The sequence below is a fragment of the Anabrus simplex genome, chromosome 11 (assembly GCF_040414725.1).
Source record: "Anabrus simplex isolate iqAnaSimp1 chromosome 11, ASM4041472v1, whole genome shotgun sequence".
Classification (NCBI taxonomy): Eukaryota; Metazoa; Arthropoda; class Insecta; order Orthoptera; family Tettigoniidae; genus Anabrus; species Anabrus simplex.
In genome coordinates this window covers 98,369,768-98,391,646 of record NC_090275.1, presented here as the reverse complement: position 1 = coordinate 98,391,646, position 21,879 = coordinate 98,369,768, and positions in this window count along the sequence as shown.

Sequence of the window (21,879 nt, the reverse complement as noted above, 5' to 3'; positions counted from 1 at the left end):
ATGACTGAATTTTAACTAACTTCACCGCATAAACACCAAATGTTTCGCTATGGATATTATACATGCCGACATCGTACGGCCGGCCCCGTGGTGTAGGGGTAGCGTGCCTGCCTTTTACCCCGAGGCCCCGGGTTCAATTCCCGGCCAGGTCAGGGATTTTTACCTAGACCTGAGGGCTGGTTCGAGGTGCACTCAGCCTACGTGATTAGAATTGAGGAGCTATCTGACGGTGAGATAGCGGCCCGGTCTAGAAAGCCAAGAATAACGGCCGAGAGGATTCGTCGTGCTGACCACACGACCGCTCGCAATCGGCAGGCCTTCGGGCTGGGCAGCGGTCGCTTGGTAGGCCAAGGCCATTCAAGGGGTGTAGTGCCATGGGGTTTGATTTGGTTTTTCGACATCGTAAAACAGGGAGTGCTGAATGGAATTCTTTTTGGCCTTCATAAATCCCACTACGTCTGCTGGGATTGAACCTACGTTCTTAGGTTCCAGAGGCCGACTCTCTAACACTAATCCAAAGAGAAAGTCGCAGAAGCGTTCTACTTTTGTTACTAATACTAATACTAATAACAAAGACAAAGTCACCTCCGTACAGGCCATGAAGGCCCTTGGAGGAGTGGAAGGTAAAGGCTTCCACCATTGTTAACCGCGGCACGTGATGAGGTAGAGTGGTTAGCTCTACGCCCGGCCGCCTTTGCCCCAAGGAATTAACCTGGTACTCATTTTTGGTATAGGCTGAGTGAACCTCAGGGCCATAACTAATACTAATACTAATACTAATAACAAAGACAAAGTCACCTCCGTACAGGCCATGAAGGCCCTTGGAGGAGTGGAAGGTAAAGGCTTCCGCCATTGTTAACCGCGGCACGTGATGGGGTAGAGTGGTTAGCTCTACGCCCGGCCGCCTTTGCCCCAAGGAATTAACCTGGTACTCATTTTTGGTGTAGGCTGAGTGAACCTCAGGGCCATAACTAATACTAATACTAATACTAATACTAATACTAATACTAATACTAATACTAATACTAATACTAATACCAATACTAATACTAATACTAATACTAATACTATAACGTGAGGTACAAAGTGATGGGCCAGTTAACATAGACGGCTTAAATATCCTCAAAATATCTCAATTTAAATATCTGGGAACACTTATCCAATTGGATGTTGACACGTTCCCAGATGTTCGAAGCAGAATCAACGCCTGGATGAAGTGACGCGAAGTTACAGGAGTCCTTTCTGATCGGTGGTTGCCAATGTATCTGAAATCCAAAACCTGTAGAACCATCATTAGGTCAGTGGCACTGTATGGAGCAGAGTGTCGGCCAGTCACAAGGAGACACAAACAACAGCTGCATGTCATGGAGATGAAGATTCTTCGCTGACCAATGGGACTCACTAGAGTGGATCGTATCAGAAATGAGGATATTCGGATGGCAGTAGGTGTGGCCTCAATTCCTGCGAAAATGCGAGAGTCTCGTTTGCGATAGGATGGACACACGCTACGCAGAAACGGCTCTTCAGTTGCAATAAGGGCATTAAACTTAAGTCGCGAGGTCCGCAGACCACGAGAATGACCAGAGAAGCGTTGGCTCGACACTCTGCAGGAGGACATGCTTGTGGTGAAAGTCTCTCCTGAAGATGCACAAGACCGCATCAAGAGGGAAAGGAATTGCAGAACAGCGGACCCTGCAATTAGCGGGATGAATGTTAAGAAGAAGAAGAAGAAGAAGAAGATTTTTAACGTCACATTAATGTGTCGTCTGTGTTTTGATAGGACTGGGAAAGAATTAGGATTGGGAAGGCAGTGGCCGTAGAATCAATAGAGGTACAAAACTAGCATTTGCCTGTTATGAAAAATGGGCAACCACGAAAAACCATATTCAGGGTTGTCGACGATGGGATTCGAACTCTCCATCTCCCGAATGCAAGCTGACAGCACCGCGACCCTAACCACGCAGCCAACTCGCTCGGTAAAGGCGTTATAAGCAGCCTGCATCATTCATGAACTACTCTCGGGAAGGTACGGGTTAGCGAGTCAGTGTTCGAACTACGGTCACCTGCAAGGTTATATTGTACCTGCCTGTGGACGTACTACAGTATTAGTTAGTAATGAGAGCCCCGCGTGGTGACAGATGGGCTCCACACTCCGGACATCTTGTTAGCAGTGTCCTCTGATGTGATGTGATATGAGTACTAGCAATGTTACAGTAATTAATGAGACAATTCATTAGCCCGATCACTGGGCCAGATAACAAACACTGGCTGTGACGTCACGACCAGAACGAGCCGACAAAGACAGCTGGCCTCGCTCCGATCCTTCACCGCGATGCATTCTGCAGCGGATATTTTTGCCTTCTTGAAATTCTACAAAATAATATATGTTGAAGCTGAATTTAAGTCCGTTCCGGCTTGATATGTACCACGAGCCGTCTGCAGCAAACACTGGAGACAGAGCATTCATGATTTTTCCAAGTTCATCTACAAGCGGGTATTTGATTCTTCATTGGTTATTTCCTATAAATCGGGGATTGGGTGTTTCTGCCGTCTTCAGGATTACATTTCGTCCTAACCCTACATTGCATAAATTTATTTGCAAACACAAATCTGACGTGAAAAAGTATGACACGGAGTTGAATTATGTAACAGCACATTGACAACAGATTTTTCATGTATCTGATTATTATTGTGAGCAAAAACGGAAAAGGTCAGGAGTGTGCTAAAACGCTCCATTATGCATTGTAGGCTACTTATGTACCAATGTTACTCCAGTACAATATCTGAGAAGTATTGTTACTTACTCATACGAATGTAGAAAACAAAATAAAGGATTTTTAAAGGTATTAAAAGAGGTTTAATACACCGATGGAATTCGAAAATAATAGCTTGCACAAATGGACAGGTCATGTCTAAAGATCAACTGATGTGAAAAAGCCTTTGAAATAAGCTGCATTCTTTTTCAGACATAGTCCTGATCGGCCGTGGACATCCATCAACGGCTACTAATTAGAGATGATCACCAGCTATAAGACATATTCTGCACTGCTGCTAGGTAACATTGTCCCGCCATCCTTCCATACCTTACATCACAGCCTGCATGGTTGCTAGGTAACATTGTCTGGCCATCCTTCCATACACCACAGCCTTCACGGTTGGTAGGTAACATTGTCTAACCATCCATCCATACCTTACATCACAGCCTGCATGTTTGCTAGGTAAAATTGTCTAACCATCCATCCATACTTTACATCACAGCCTGCATGGTTGCTAGGTAAAATTGTCTGACCATCCATCCGTACCCTACATCACAGCCTGCACGGTTGCTAGGTAACATTGTCTAACCATCCATCCATACCTTACATCACAGCCTGCATGGTTGCTAGGTAAAACTGTCTGAACATCCATCCGTACCCTACATCACAGCCTGCACGGTTGCTAGGTAACACTGTCTGAAATCCATCCGTACCTTACATCACAGCCTGCACGTTTGCTAGGTAACATTGTCTGACCATCCATCCATACCTTACATCACAGCCTGTACGGTTGCTAAGTAACATTGTCTGACCATCCATCCATACCTTACATCACAGCCTGCACGGTTGCTAAGTAACGTTGTCTGACCATCCATCCGTACCTTACATCACAGCCTGCATGGTTGCTAGGTAACACTGTCTGAAATCCATCCATACCTTACATCACAGCCTGCACGGTTGCTAGGTAACATTGTCTGACCATCCATCCACACATCACATCACAGCCTGCACGGTTGCTCGGTAACACTGTCTGAAATCCATCCGTACCTTACATCACAGCCTGCACGGTTGCTAGGTAACATTGTCTGACCATCCATCCATACCTTACATCACAGCCTGCACGGTTGCTAAGTAACATTCTGACCATCCATCCATACCTTACATCACAGCCTGCACGGTTGCTAAGTAACATTGTCTGACCATCCATCCATACCTTACATCACAGTCTGCACAGTTGGTAGGGTTAGACTTCTGTCAAGCTTTCTTCAGTAATTAATATTTTAAGATGATCCCCAGCCAAAAGAAATTTATTTGCTTGAAAATAAACAATTCTATCTTGGGAAAACATAATACATATACAATCTAATACACATCAACATAATAATAATAATAATAATAATAATGTTATTTGTTTTACGTCCCACTAACTACTCTTTTACGGTTTTCGGAGACGCCGAGGTGCCGGAATTTAGTCCCACAGGAGTTCTTTTACGTGCCAGTAAATCTAACGACACGAGGCTGGCGTATTTGAGCACCTTCAAATACCACCGGATTGAGCCAGGATCGAACCTGCCAAGTTGGGGTCAGAAGGCCAGCGCCTCAACCGTCTGAGCCACTCAGCCCGGCACATTATTATTATTATTATTATTATTATTATTATTATTATTAAATTATTATTGCTGATAACACAAATATAACAATGAACTACATTATTTGTCATTCCTAAGAGAATAAGAGACAGTTATTTTTTGCATATATAGAGAAGATTAATGGGACCTCCTGTGCGTGGGACGTTATCTCCTGCCTCTTGAAAAATGTGACTGAAAGGAATGTCAAATTGGGATTGTTGATTGACGACCACGTGGCCGCTTTCTGTGACTGGCACTGGTTCTACTCACATAATGCTAGGATACTTGTTTTCCTGTTATCTTCATATCCTTTTTGGCCTTTGTCTTTCTTTGGCCGATACCTTGATTTTTCAAAGTGTCGGATCCCTTCAAATTTTTCTCACTGATGTGTTAATAGAGGATGGTTGCCTACTGTACTTGTACTCCTTAAAATATAGATTTCTTAAAAATGTATGTATTTATTGTGCAATAATTAATGTTTACCTCCAGTTACTACATACCGTATGTACCATAACTATACCTACAAAGAGAATCATGGATTTTCTTCGGGTTATGTTAAGAAGGAGAAAATAAGGTTACTTTTTTGCTTCTGGGAACGCGATTCATATTGACGAACTTGCCGTGTTTGCTATGCCAGAGAGCCAGCCGCTGCCTGGAGGGAAGGGAAGGGAAGGGAGGGGAAGTGGGAAGTGGAGACAGATGTGTGAATGCTCAAGTTTCTCGTTCGTTACGGATAGTCGCTTCTCAGCTCCAGTAGGCAATGTACAGTTTGTTCTGCACAAACTGACTACTATGTAAACCCCGTAGAAAGAGAAGATGAACGTGTACCAAGAATATAGGCAGCTTTCCAGGTGTCCGCGACACACCACACACCAAGAACAGAGTCCAAAGGTCACTACAACACCGTTGTGAACTGTGCATCGAAGTAGGAGGGGGCGTTGTTGAACATCTCTAATCAAACCATTGGGCGTATTGTTTCCATCGTTCGGAATTTCATTCCTTTTACAATGTTGTGAGTGAAGGAATTCACAATCGTGTGGCGGCAGCGTTGCATCTTCGAGCATGTTACATAATAAAGAACCATTACTGCGACCAACAGACGAGAGAAAAAAGGATCTGGTGCATTCCTTGACTATTTTTATTATTTATGAGTTTCATATTCCGTATTGATTGGATTCAATGTAATAGACAAGAAAAATGTTCCAGCGATCAATACCATTTATTGTGAATGAATTATTGCACTACTACCGGTTTCGGCCTCTCTTGGCCATCATCAGCTAGCACACAACAAGTCTCCAAACACATATCGGTACACAACCTCCACAGCAACAATAATAACAACCATATAATGTGTATAGACGAGAGAGGTGTCACCACCAACTGCTCTAAAATCAAACCCTGTCTCGCTGTATATATAAATCTTACTGGACTACATCAACAGTTGAATTGCACACAACTCAATTTTCAAATTTTAATGACAAGTGTTCTTATAACATACCAATACAAAGTATATCAGCCATAGAACATTCTCGATGATCACCTAATACAACTTAATCAACACAAGAACTACAAGAGGAGTGAAGAGTGAATGCTACGCAACATGAACTCAAATTTTAATAGACGTTTTTAAAATATACTATGTTTTAATGTGTTTAATGTGCTATATTTTTTAGTGTCTTATGATGTGGCCTATATATTTTAATGTGTTTATGTACTCATGTCCATGCACACTCAATAGGTTTTAGTTTATTATAACCATCACCACCTTTAATCAGGGATATTTTAACGCAACATACTGCAATATATTTTACTTCCATTTTTCATTAGACATCCGGATGCTCTAACGTAACACCTTTGTAATTTTGTCTAATGACTGTAAATATTGTGTGCTAGCTGATGATGGCCAAGAGAGGCCGAAAGCGGTACTAGTGCAATAATTCATTCACAATAGATAGTATAGATCGGTGGAACATTTTTCTTGTCTATTACATTGCATTCCTTGACTGACAAGTGTATCTTAATTACAGTGTGTTCTTGTACTCTGTGTGCAGTTACGGCTGTTTAATAAACGAACTATGGAAATTGTTTGTAAGAGACAAGGACAATCCTGTGTGAGTCGAACGGGAAAACTTGTGCATACACCCCACTTCCCCTCCCTGCCGTTCTCTTCCGTGAAGCACTGCAGCGGCTTGTGCATACACCCCACTTCCCCTCCCTGCCGTTCTCTTCCGTGAAGCACTGCAGCGGCTTGTGCATACACCCCACTTCCCCTCCCTGCCGTTCTCTTCCGTGAAGCACTGCAGCGGCTTGTGCTCCGGCGTAGCAAATACGGCGTGTTCGATAATTTGAATCCCGCGCCAGAAAGTAACAAATTAACTTCATTTACTCGAAAAGGGAAATTTTCTCCGTCAATCCGATCGCACCATCGTTCCTAACACGAAGAGCATCCCTGAGTTTTTTGTCGCTATTATTCTGATACATCCTGTATTTCGAGTTGTATGATCTAGGAATGTTACTATAGACTGGACCAGGCCAATCATATACCACACTTTCATTTCCCACCTGTAACGCCGAGGTTACAAGTCACAAGAACTCTCGTACTCCAAAGAAACGTATCGCACGTGAGATCAGTTCAACTTTTACTGGAAGCTCCACTCTCCTCCACCGACTACAGATGCAAAGATTACCGCAACTTTATTCCTCTTATCTGTATGAAACTGTAGATTCTGCACGTCTGGAAATGCAAATGTTCCTTATTTTGTTCGCGATCAGGCTGCATTCATTTGCAAAGTGCATTTCTAATCATAGTTATCTCTATATTATCTTTATATTCGCATTGGACTCCCACATATTATTTTTTTACCTTCTTAACTCCGACACACATTATGTTCCTATGATTTTATTTATCGCCTGATATTCACAGCACCTGTGTAATCAACGAACCGTGGACAACTAGTGTGAAGGTATGTAACATTCAGTGAGTATCTGCCTGTATCTTTAAAATAAAAAAAGTATCACATATGCGACCAATTTGAAAGAATACCCTTGTTTAGTGAAGGTCACGTAACTTTGAGGTTTATCAGTCTGTCAAAAAAGTAATTAAAACACATATAACTGAAAAAGAAGCAGCAATCCAGAAAGGAGTTAGACAGTTTGTCCCCCCTACGTTTCAAAGTTTATATAGAACAGGTAGTAGAGGAATTCAAGGATGAATCTGGGAAGGGAGTCACAATAGAAGGAGAGGAAATTAAAGCCCTGAGATATGCTGATGATATTGTTATTTTATCTGAGACTGCAGAAGATATGGAGAAATTGCTCATTGGTATGGATAGAGACTCCGGTAAGCTGTACAAGTTGAAAATAAACAAATCCAAGACAAACGTAATAGAGTGCAGTCGAACGAAAGCAGGTGATGCAGGAAATATTAAAGCAAATAGATTAATATTGTTATTTAGGTAGTAAAATAACTAACGATGGCAGAAGTAAGGAGGACATAAACTGCAGACTAGCACAAGCAAGGAAGGCCTTTCTTAACAAAAGAAATTTGCTCACTTTCCGTGGTTTCCCCCATTTTCACACCAAGCAAATGCTGGGGCTGTACCTTAATTAAGGCCACGGCCGCTTCCTTCCCACTCCTAGCCCTTCCCTGTTCCATCGTCGCCATAAGATCTATCTGTGTCGGTGCGACGTAAAGCAATTAGCAAAAAAAATATATATATATATATATATATATATATATATATATTTGCTCACTTCGAACATTCCTATATGAATTAGAAAGATGTTTTTAAAGACTTTCGTCTGGAGCATGGCATTGTATGAGAGTGAAACATGGACGATAACTGGCTCAGAAAGAAAGAGAATAGAAGATTTCGAAATGTGGTGTTACAGAAGAATGCTGAAGGTGAGATGGATAGATCGAATCACCAATGAAGAGATAATGAATCGAATTAGTGAGAGGAAATCGATTTGGCTAAATCTGACCAGAAGAAGAGATAGAATGATAGGACACAACATAAGACACCCAGGAGTTGTACATTTGGTTTTTACGGGAAGTGTAGCGGGTAAGAAAGGTAGGGGTTAACTAAGGTATGAATATGACAAGCAGATTAGAGCACATTTAGGATGCAGCAGTTACATCGAAATGAAAAGGTTAGTGCTTGATAGGGTGGTGTCGAGAGCTGCATCAAACCAGTCTATGGACTGATGACTCAAACAATAACATAAATGGAGGGGGAATTCATATGCACTAAAAGCTCATAGATGCACTATTGTATATTGCGCAAAATAATTGTTTTTCCTCCTTGTATAAGGTTGGTTCTCCAAATATCCATTGCTGAAGTGGAATACTTGTAGCTGCTCTAACATTTGGCGTGATTGCTAGTGGTTACTGGTCTTCATACAGGGAAGATATTAAAGTGTAGGTTATAGATCCAAGCTAGCATAGGCTCCGGCGAGCTCTTAATGCACTGAACAGGCTTGCCGACGTCGGTGCATTATCCATATACTGCAATCTCCCGATTATCCGTATGTGGATTATGCGCTTTGCTGTTTATCCGTGCAACCCCGAGGTTTATTGTATTATTTTTATCTCGGCGTTTTGAATACGTGTGAACTGCGTGCATGAAATGTCGAGCGCGCTCTCGACTGCAAGTTTGTTGGTGGCACGAAAACTAAAGACTAAACCCAAACACAAAACACAAAACAACCGAGCAAGTTGGCCGTGCGGTTAGGGGCGTGTTGCTGTGAGCTTGCACCCGGGAGATAGTGGGTTCGAATCCCATTCTCTGCAGCCCTAAAGATGGTTTTCCGTATTTTCCCACTTGCACACCAGGCTGTACCTTAATTAAGGCCACGGCCGCTTCCTTCCCACTCCTAGCCCTTTCCTATCCCAACGTCGCCATAAAACCTACCTCTGTCGGTGCGACGTAAAGCCACTAGCAAAAAAGAAAAGAAAAATCCACAAAACTCTGTACTGTGTAACAGTTCTTTGTTGGTGTTCTGTGATAGTAGTCGTGGCAAAGAAGCGAAATAAAGTGCTTTTAACTTGAATACAAAAGCTTGAATTCAGTGAGAAGTTGGGGAAGGGAGACTCAGTAAATTGTAAAGTGTTGATACTCTCTTATACTGAAAAGGGACATTTTAATCATAGTGATAATATTGTACTTCGGTCCGACTCATTGGCTGAATGATCAACGTTGAGTCCTTCGGTCCCGGTTTCGATTCTCGGCCGGGTCGGGGATTTTAATCCTGTTTGATTAATTCTTCTGGCTGGGGGCTAGGTGTTTGTGTTTGTTCCAACACTTTCCTCTTCCTATTCAGACAACACACTACACTACTAACCACCACAGAAACAGGCTATAGTGATTACATCCTTCCATATAAAGTTGGCGTCAGGAAGGGCATCCGGCCGTAAAACAGGGCCAAATCCACATTTGCGACACAGTTCGCACCCGCAACCCGCCATGTGTCGGAAAAGCGGTAGGAGAAGAATTATTGCACTTCGTTACATTCGTACTTGCATACGAAAGAAATTAAACGAATCTCGAAAACAAAAGAACATTACTGAATATTTTTCGCCAAACGACAAAAACTGACGTTTTGTATACTTTTTGTACCTCGGGTACAAAATAATATTATCCGTGTTTTCAGTTATCCATGCGAATTTGTCCGGTGATTAGCCCGGATAATCAGGGGTTTGCTGTATACTGAATAAAATGAAAGATTATAGACAAGCCAGAGATACAAATTATTGGTCTAGACTTGTGAGGTCGGGCTAGTGATAAGATCAAAGGAATAAAGGGTGGCATAGTTTCGGGCTGTCTCCGCAAGAATGCACTTTGGAGTGGTTGGGCTGGATCCTGGCACGTATCGAGGAAGGATCTCTCCTCTCTGCTACTTCAGGTATCGTAAAACACCATTTTTCTATGATTCCAGCATATGAACAGAATACCAAACCGCCACCGAAGAAAAAAAAGTTACATATTATAAAGGATGGCGGATGGAATTTTTAAATATACATCCATTTGCATTGTTGTTCAGTTTGAATATCAAGATACAATGTGTGGCCAAAAGTCATGGGAAGACACTGAATGTCATGTTAATAACGAGTTGCTCCTCCGCGAGCTCTCAAAAGTGCAACAATGCGGCGAGGCATCGATTCTAAAAGGTGTTGCAATCGTTCTGGAGGGAACTGGACCCATGAATCTTGCACTGCTACTCACACTCGGTCTTGTGTACTTGGTGAGGTGTTCATGGAGCGCACACTAGCATCGACAACATCCCATAAATGCTCGATTGGATTATGATCGGGAGATCCTGAGGGACTGTCGTAACTTCACTGGAGTGCTCCTCCAAACACCTGCGTGTCACCACAGAGCGGTGACATGGCTCAATGTTCTTTTGAAACATGGCAACTCCATCGGGTAGTCTACGGCCACAAAGGGATGCAGATGGTTTGAAAGAATGTCCACATAATATGCATCTCTCAGCGCTCCCTGCAGCCAGACAATGGTGTCCGGACCACAACTGAGCCACCTCCCGGCCGGAATCAACCTTGTTGACACGCAGGGTCTCTAGCTACATGGGACATACGTCACACTCTCACGCGCCCATCAGCTCGATACAACAGGAACTGGGATTCATCGGACCATACCACACGCCGTCACTGTTCCATGGTCCATTGCCGATGTTCGCGGGCCCTTGCATGTCTTGAGGTCAGTATCGAGGTGTCAGCAAAGGGGCATGAGACGGTTATCGGCTAGTGAAGCCAGTGCGGTACAGTTGCCTCCTTACAGTCCTGGTAGAAATGTGTTCCTGACTCCCAACATTCAACTGGGCGGTGATCTGACTCATTGTAGCCTGTCGAGCGCCCAGTATGGTTCTGCGTATGCGACGTAATGTCCGTCAGTTAAACACCTGTGGTCTTCCCATACGGCGGTTTACGCGGGTGGTAACATTCGTTCTGCGATATTGAAGATCCACCCTCGACACTGTTGGCCTCGGAAAACTGAATTCGCGTGTAATCTCCGCAATGCGCCGTGCGCCGATGATGATCCCACGTTGAAAGTCGGTTAACTCGCGACGTGTTGCCATCTTCACGACACTGGTGTCTGTGGCAGACTGCTCAGCTACACCGCAGCTAGCCGCAACGCTCAGGAGTCATACACGTCACATGTTCTAATGGGACACCCCTTCCCGTAACTTTTAGCCACTTGGTGTATTTAGGGCCTATTTTATAGAAAATAACAAGAAAACTGCAATTATGAATTTATTTGCACTATAAAATTAGCCATTCGATTTAAAATTGTCTAAACCACCTTTATTTATTGTGGGCGTATTATATCTTGAAAGAGACAAAACATGGAGATATCGCCAAAATCAGCCCTCTGCATATAACATACCTGTAAAAAAATACATACATGTTTCACCCTGCAACAACATCCTCAGATTCTATCAAATCACTTTAAATCACGTGCATATATGTACAACATTGTTTACGTTGCGTAGAATTGTCAATAATTGAGAATTGGTGATATTATGAACAAATAATAATCAATTTGTTATTTGTTACACAACGTAAATATCATTGTACATATAAGCTCATGATTTAAATAGATTTGATAGAATCTGATAATCATAAGGTTTACTATAGTTTACTTTCTAACACATTATTACCATTTTTAACTTTCTTTCACTTTCTCTTTTCCCTTGGAGCCATTTACAAAATTTCCTACGTTGATACGGTCGGGAGGATACTCTTGACTCTAATCCACCGGCTGGCCTACAACTTTTATTTTTTTTTTTAAGAAGCTTGGTCACACCCATCGTTTCTTTCATAACCGCTGATGACTTCTAATTAACCACATAACTTCAGTCGTCATTTTAAAATATTATATGAAAATATAAATTTTTAACTTTGTGTAAACTAGTACCTCCAACAAATGGGTCAGTTTAGCAAAACTTTTATTTAATTCCACATCTGGTTTTTTAAGCATCTTTTATATTCCCGTTTTATATTTTAATGTGTGTTTTATGTCTTGTGATACGGGACTGTATAACTTGACGACGTTTAGAATTATAAGCCTGAGGATGACCCCTGGTTTGGTTGAAACTGGCCCTTTAAATTGTGAAACAATCTCAAATATCTTTGTCATTTTACTCAGGGTGCAATGAAAGGCCGAAAACCTCATACCTATTCTCCGAATCTAATGATGTTGTTGTGGAACGAAACATGTCCTCCTTTGTGTAAGAGTGTGCATTTTTTACAGGTATGTTATAGTCTAGTGTTATATAAATAACAGTCCCGAAGGACCCTGGCCTATCAAGCGACCGCTTCTCAGCCCAAAGGCCTGTAAATTACGAAGTGCTTTGTGGTCAGCACGACGAATCATCTCGGTCGTTATTCTTGGCTTTCTAGACCAAGGCCACCATCTCACCGTCAGATAGCGCCTCAATTGTAATTACTTAGGCTGAGTGAACTGCGAACCAGCCCTCAGAGCCAGGTAAAATTCCCTAACCTGTCCCGGAACCGAACATGGGACCTCCGGGTAAGAGGCTGGCACGCTACCCTTACAGCACAGGGCCGGCCAGAGTCTATTGTTACATGTGTTTTTAATTGACGCTTACGACACAGTGAAAAACCTTAAAGTCGTCACTGGAAAATACGGCTTCCTTTTTAACGTATTTTTTAGGTCAAGAAATGTTGATGTTGCATAGTAACAAATATATCTAAATCTCTACCCTAGCCTGTATGTTTAACATTTACTATTATTAAGTTATTCTTCAGGGCTGGGCAATTTTGTAATTTCATGTTTATTTATTTCTTTAATAAATGTCATCTTGTATGGCGGGACTCATGCTATAAAGCCTGCTGTTCTGTCAGACCATACATTCACCTTCATTTGAAATATGACAAGTTGTTTTACTTACAATTAAACTTACAACTAGGTTTTTTAACTACAGCTATATTAAAACTAACTGTTTTTATTTTAGTACATAAAGTAGGCTTAAAGAACCATGTTATATTAATTTACTACCTAGTTGTTACACACATCTATTCCACTGCAAACTTTGTACTTTTTACATCCGTTTCCCGCATATCTTCTTAAATTGTGATACATTTGACAGGCTCGTAATTTTAGCAGGTAGAGAATTCGAGGAGCGGCTTGGAGAGACAACGAATGTCTGAGTTTACCAGTGATTGGATATACTTAGCACAGAGCCAAATAAGGATCTCGTTTGTAGACTTGTAGAAGTAGTAGGTAATGAACAGTCTTAGGAAAATTATGCATTTATAAGGAATCATGCCTGAAATTTTGATCTACCATTTATCAAAACCAAATTTTAAACACAAGCACATATCATATAGAACCACGAAAAACTTGGAGTTGATTAGCTAATTGGTTGCAAAATTATTGACAAATAATTTTTGTATGTTTGCATGGAAAATGCTCTTTGACGCACAGTTTTCATTCCCATGGGCTATAATTTGGCAGAATTGTCAGAAATACTCATATAATTATCTAAGACCAACTCTGAATTTAAATTTAAAAGAGAAATGTACACTCAAGTTTGAGCATTAAATACATTTCACATCTTAGTCTTTGCTATAGTCTGTTATTTTCCTGGTTCTTTTCGCGCAAGTTATGATGTGGTATCTACTACACTTCTGCCCACACAAAGTGCACTTACAATCTTCGTCTGGCTCATGGAACTTCTGGTTTACGCATATCTTGTGGTGAAACCCATGTAGGGAGAGTCGTGTTATCACGTGGCGCTGTGTGTTGCACTCTCTAGTCCATCTATCGTCCGTCATCGCTGGTGAGGTGTAGAAGTCTAGGTCAATTTCACTTTTCTTCCTTTCCCTGATGTTTACTAGTGCCCTGCTTGCTTCCGTTGATTATAGGTAGAATTGTGATCGTATGTCTTCTATGAAATACGTCTCCCGCATCATTTCGTATACCATCCGGGATGGCGCTGTCTTTCCGACTCGGGTAATCCTCTTCATGAACATTGTTTTTATTCTTTCTATTCTCATCAGTTCTCCGATCTTCAGCTTTTCCCACACGATCTCAAATCCATACGTTATCACTGGCGCTACTGTCGTCTTGAATATTAACAGTCAGGTATAAACTGTTGGAGGTATACATTTTTCATTAATCATTCAATAGGTAAAAATCTAGTTTCATGCAATTTCAGGAGTTTTTAATACCTGTAAATACCTGTAAATATTCAAGCATTCTCTGAAAATTTCAGATGAATCAGTTAAGAACTCCGTCGCAAAGAGCTTGGCAAAGAGCTGAAAATGTTTTAAGGTAGATAAAAGCAATAATAATAATAATAATAATAATAATAATAATAATAATAATAATAATAATAATAATAATAATAATAATAATAATACTCGTATGGCCTCAGCTACCGTGTGCAGACATTTCGATTTGACGCCATCTGGCTGTCTGCTCGTCAATTTCGACGTTCCGTTTTACTCTAGGTCCGCTAGATGGCAGACAGAGTAAACCGGATCTCTCTTGGGCGTCTATGGCTGAGATTTAATCAATTTTGTCGGGTAAATACCAAATGTATCACCAGAGATCTTTTACATGCCGACATCGTACGACATGGAGTGTCGAATGGACTTTTTTCCGCCCCTTCAAAAATCCGACTACCTCTGCCGGGTTTGAACCCGCTATCTTGGGATTCGGAGGCCGACACTCTACCACGGATCCACAGAGGCAGCTGATAAAATCAACTGAAAGTTTTAAGAAGCATAGTTGCTTTAAAACTGCGCTGGACTACAAGTTACTGCCTCAGATGTCCTCCTCATACGCACAGCCTAGGCCTACTACAAGGTAAATGTATTCCAGCTGTATCATCGGAATGGTAATCCGAAAAATGTTTGCCGGTTATGAAAAGGTCGTGGGCTTGATCTCTGTACACCGAACCGTTACCTTTTAACTCGGCACTTAGAGCATTAAAAATAGCGTTAGAGAAAACTGACAACAGGTTTTGATTGTGGAAGAATGCGTGGAGGGGGGGGGAGGAGCGAATTTCTTAAGATTAAAATTGAAAATTTGACATTTTTGTCATAAATCGCATTATTTCAGTCATTAGGTAAGGGTTATTCTGCCCGAAGGCAGGTCCGAACCTCCGCAGAGGTCTTCCTGAGCCGGAGTTTACGTGCGGTAGGGTGGCCAGTTGCTTTCCTCTCCTCCATTCCCTTACCCCCACCAACAGCGCGTGGCACCCCATCCAACTCCTGACCACGCCCAATGTTGCTTAACTTCTAAGATCTCACGAGATCCGGTGTTTCAACACGGCCACGGCCGTTGTCTTTCAGTCATTACTTCCCTATAAATGTCAAAAATGCATGAAAATATGCACTAAATCATTGATATATGGATTGTAAAACATAAATCTGGCATTGATTAGAAATAAACTTGTATGACAAAAATGAATATTACACTTTAAACATCGCCAAAATTAAGACGGACCACAGTAAAATGCTCCGTTTTCTCAAAGAAATTCACAAGTCTTGATTACACGTAATCACAGCATGATGCAGCAGGTGTTCAAACACAAACTTCCACCTATTTTCACTTAAAATTGTTTTGTGCTCAGACAACACATCACATGCCATTAATTGGACCACACTCGAACTTAACGAAATCAGAGACTTCCAGTTCTGATGCACCGTCAATTTCTTTCTTTGCCTCGCATAACACCAGAAATGTGACATAAATATGTCATCCGAAAATTTGTGTAACGTTATGCGACTAAATGTCTGATGGAAATGTAACCATAGCAACCATGCTGACTGTGATGTGAGGTATGGATGGATGGTTATGTCTTGTGGCAGGATTCCATCTGAAATTAGCAGCCGTTGGTGGATGGCCATGACGGGAAACATATTATTTATGATCATTTGAATTTCGCAGGCTCCATGGCTAAACGGTTAGCGTGCTGGCCTTTGGTCACAGGGGTTCCGGATTCGATTTCCGGCAGGCTTGGGAATTTCAACCATAATTGGTTAATTTTACTGGCACGGAAGCTGGGTGTATGTGTCGTCTTCATCATCATTTCATTTTCATCACGACGCGCAGGTCGCCTACGGGTGTCAAATCAAAAGACCTGCATCTGGCGAGCCGAACTTGTCCTCGGACACTTCCGGCACTAAAAGCCATACGCCATTTCTTTCTTTTTCTTTTTTTCATTTGATTTTCCCACAAGAAAATATTGTTTCATTTTGCGTTCGCGGAGAACGGATTTTTACTACTACACTCTGCATTTTACCAAAGAAAGCGTGATTTGTTAGGAATCCTCAACAATTCTAGCTTGAGTTATATGCATTTTGAAGTCTGTGGTCCGACCTCCATGTACTGTATAAAAGAGGGCCACGAAGTCGGTAGTAAATCAGTATCTTCGTGTCGTCCCAGCCGTCTCGTGCGCAGACCAGCTGTGGGACTTTGATTCTACATCGTTACTCTGCCCGGCGAAGCGCTGATGTTCTACGCGTTAAGGACGAATACTCAGTAAATTTTCTAAGTCCGAGGCCCGAACCTCGAACTCTAAATTTCAAGTGTGAGAAGAGGTGTTGAAAATATCACAAGTCATTTATAGTGATTGACTAACATTTCACTGTGACACGAGTGTGATAGAATTTATCTCGTAAAAGTAGCACTCATTCTACGAACAAATATTCGCGAAGTGACTCGTGAGGACTCAGTTTCTTTTGTGAAAGACTGTGCTTCGTAAGAAAACTTAGTTTTTCTCTTAGTCAGTGCATTCACATTATTTCGTTTGAATAACAGTCCGAATGCGCACTTACAAAACTGTGCTGTATTTCTTGAAAAACTGTGCCTTATCATATATTAATAGATTGTGCCTCAGTGTTGGAACTTCGCCTCTTGCGTAGACTATGTCTTAGCTTAACCCGTAGCTTGCATGGTGAAAAAATGTTATGTTGCTTACACCCATGGGTCCAAGGGACCTAAGTGTAAATAAGTTTTTCTAACACATATTATATCAGGTTTGAAAATGTTCTAAAATTGCGCAAGCTTTAACTGATCATTTTCAATGAAAATTCAGCACACTTCAAGCAAATGGCAGTTCCACAAGACCCGCACAGTGGAAATTGGCACTTAGCACATGCACGACAAGTCTTCCTCCTCCTCACCTTCACTAGTACTTGAATTATGTTCGCTAATTTCAAACTCACTTTCTACGTCCGATATATCACTTAAATCTTTTTCTAACAAAGCTCTCACACCACTACTTAGTGACATATTATCCCAAAAATAACGTTTTAGGGCACATACATAGTTACTTTCCTTACACACATGGGTCCCAGAGACCCAAACGCTGCAATTACAGACAAAATGAAACCTTAGCGCATCCGCAACTGCCAAGATCATGTAGAGGACGAACGGCAACGAGAGGACAGGGAGGGTAAGCGCAGTGCGGCCAACATGTGAAAAATTACTTACAAAAGAAAACACTCGTGGGTCCCAGGGACCCAGCCGTGTAAGTTACGGGTTAACTTCATGATTGTGCTCAGTGAAAAACTTTGTTTATTTCCGTAGGAACTGTACTCTTTCAGGCTGTGTTTCCGTACGGAAACTTAGTTTCTTTTCGTACTTCTAAAGACTGGTAAATGAAAGAACAGTTTTAATTTCGAATGACTATTCTCAATGAAAGAACTTTGTTAATGCTATGAGATTGTGCTTTGAAAGGCTGCATGCTTTAGGAAACTTCGAAAGACGGTGTTTCGAGAAAGGACTTTAGTTTCTTTCATTCGATCTTGTCTTTGCGATCGTTCGCATTTCACGAACAGTGCTCTAGTATGTTAATGGGACTGTAGTTTATTACGCCGCTAGTCATACTTTCAAGTGTTCTATAAAACTACGTCTCAATGACATTATTTGATTTTCATTAGACTGTGCTTAAAAAGGTGTAAAATTCATCGCATTAACCTTAGTGATGGAGAAGGTTATGAACTGTGTTTTTCACATAACTCCATTAATTTCTATTTTTCCGACGAATGAATCAGACAGTTATTATTTCACTTTTGAACAATGTTAATTTACCTTTCGTCATAGATTGTAAAACTTATTTAATCTCTTCGATAAAAGCATCACTTGAAACTTATTTATGTGTGCTAAAGTTTACGAACAGTGGAACTCGTAACTCGTATGAACAGTGTTACGCAAGTATCTCGAGTGCAGTGCTGTACAGATTTTATTGACATTCTATTCGGTGTTACACGCTTCCTTAATCCCTTCTTGGGACTTAAGTTGAATTCAATCATTAACTATACATTCCACGCTGCACTTCACCTGTCATCAGACTCCTTGGTTCGAGCCTCTACCAGAACTTCCAGAACCGTCGACCACCGAGAGATTACACGGTTCCATGGTACAGAGAGGTTTTCAATGGTGAAGGGAAGGTGATCGTCACCACGGGACATCCTCGAAGCCGACGCTGTGGGGACGGTGTCCTCATTTACCAACCTGGACTCTGTAAATTCAGCTGTTCATCTATGATAAGATGATATGATTTGCTCGTTTCTTTTGAACAAACAAAAGTTCAAAACTATAAGAACCCTCTCTCTGACGTTTCCTAAACATGGACCTTACACGCCCTGGCGTCAAACCTATGCTCTCCACTGAATAAAGTGCGGGCGTCGTCGATACGGTTACAATATGTTTCCAATACATCAATGAAGGTTCTTCTTATCCTCAGGCATTATAAATTAAGTAGAAGCCACACACTCCTTTAGTGTGCTATGAACCACAACCTGTTTCAGCATAACCAAAGCAGGACTGATAAGAAGAACATTGTATTTGACTATTTACGAAGTGGAGAAAAGTGTCGTCGTGATATTCCAGGAATCAGTAGCCTACTTGCCTTATTGGGTTGCAGATAAACAAAGATATTCCCGGATATAGAGCTGGTGCTGCTAATTTTTACACGCGCTACCCACCTGTCAAACGGGCTAAATGGCGATAACGAACACATCTCATGACATGAGTTATACACAGGTTTCCAGCGCTTAAGTTATCTCAAATAAATGCCAAATTTTCCAATATTGTGTGCAGAAACTAATGTCTACACTTAAGGTGCAAAATGTTATCAAAGTATGCCCTAACAGGAGAAAAGCATAAAACATGCACTATTAAGTTAAAAATTCACCAAATATACAATTGCATATGCAATATTTAAGATGCATAATTTTCCGGAGCTACTTTTTTTAATAGAATCATTTCTCACAATGAGTCTCATTTCAGACCCCATAGGTTCTTCTTCCATATCTCCGTCAATCAAGCCGCCACTGTATGCTGCATTGCCTTCGCAATCACAGAAAACGACGCTCAATCGTTGACGCTCTACACAACACGAAACTACACGCCAGTTTAATATGTTTTATTTTGTTGTGAGGAGATTCTATAAAACAGGATCTCTCTGTCATAATTTCGCTCTCATTACGTCTTCAAGTACGACTTGCCTCTTCTAGGACTCAGGTTTAAACCCTCTCTATTTTAAAGCACTTGCTCTAATAAATATTTATCTCTTAAGTCATCACTAAGTAGTTCTAGAGTACTTCTGATATAATCACAACGAACTAAGCTCTTTTCTCCTTTGAACTGGTTATAATAAACCTGCAGAGTCCAGTACTTTACGTCTCATAAAAAGCTGCACTTTACAGACGTAGTATTTTGTAACTTGCATGATTTTGTAGAAATAATATTTCTCTGGTTTGAGATTAAATCTGAAATTGCCTTCCTCCGCAGTGCTTGAAGTTCTTTTTGATTGTGTCACTTTTTAAACTGATTTTCCTAATGCACTACAAAATAGGGGCAGAGAAACCCAGCTGAATTCCATGTTAATAATTCTTTTGTCTGCATTCTTCAAAGTTTTGCCTCATACCGTTTCTTTATCTTGAGCTATCTAATGTTCGCGCTCTTCGTGCGGATTTATGAGCAAGGATTGAGGTGGTTAATGACGCAAAATGATAATTTGTCTAAAATAAATGACTATGAATATCTTTAAATACATTATGGGGTTTATGTTCACCTGCAAGTGGGTAGAAGAGGTCGAGACGGATGAGGGAGAAGTTGGAATTACAGTGGAGATGATCCACAATAGAAGAGAGTTCAGAAGATTTGACAGTCTAAAATCATTTGGAGAGAAAACACATAAAAGGAGGCCGGAAAGGATCATTTCGGAAAAGGAGAGAAAGATGAGAAGCGAAAGAATGAAGAGGTTCTAGGAAGAGAAGAATGAAAGGCCAAGAAGCCTTAAGTTCTAAGCAGTCCATAGTCGGTGAAATTCGGAAAAAACAAAAACAAAAATGAGCAGAATTAGTACACAATATAATAGACAAATACATCACCATGGTACACGCAAAAATTCGAATATTTATACCTGTCAATAAGGAGCAGTAACTTATGGCCTTCGGTTCGTGGGCCCTCGGGTTCGATTCCCGGTCACGTCGGGGAATTTAACTTCATATGGTTATTTTTTCTGGCTCGTAGGCTGGGTGTTTATGTGCGTCTTAAATGTATAAGTTCAATTCATCAACATAATATAAAGAAAAATACAAAATTGTAAAAATAATGTTATTGATTTTACGCCGAAATTTAGTCCCGCAGGAGTTCTTTCATGTGCCTGTAAATCTACCGACAATAGACTGACGTATTTGAGCACCTTCAAATACCACCAGATTGAGCCTGAATCGAACCTGCCAGTTTGGGGTCAGAAGACCAGCGCCTCAACAGTCTGAATACTAAGTTTTTGCTGGCTGAATGGTCGATAAGACCTAAAGCAAAAATAATTATAAACACTTCTGGAACAAAGGGTCTGAAAAATTATTTTTTGAGATATGACCGAAGTAGGCCTATCTCATGTAATAAAGTATATTTCAACTATTAATGAATTTAAGCATTAAACTGAGGAAAATCTTGTTTCAGTCCTACCTGGTCTAAACACATATTTCTCTAAATTACTAAATAGAAAAGTGTAAATATTTTTTGAGAGAGAAATTTATTAAAGAAATAATAAATTGTCCGTCCTCCAATGAGGTTCGCCATTCGGATCCGGAACACAGGTTACAACTTCAGTAGAATTTTAAAGCATCAACAATGAAAAGGTTTAATTGTTAATGCTGTTATTGTGTTCTTTTTTCCATGGGGAGTGCGGCAGTAATGTTATTCATGTTTTTAGGTAGAGATGGAAATGAATGATTGGTAGAGAGTCCCTCAGTATCTGTATTACTATTTTTCTATTTCGTAGAATGGAACTTTCAAATTTTGAAGAAAGGTCGATGTCTGACTAGGGAGGGTGCCTCTTGCTCCGAATAGCAGACCTCTGACAATCCATCGATCGATAGGTATTTTTTACTTTTCTGACAAATAAGGCAAGCACGGTACATAAAAAGTAGCTTGTTTTCCTAGGGTCCACATCCCGAGCTGATTCGAGTCTCTTTCAAAGCGAAT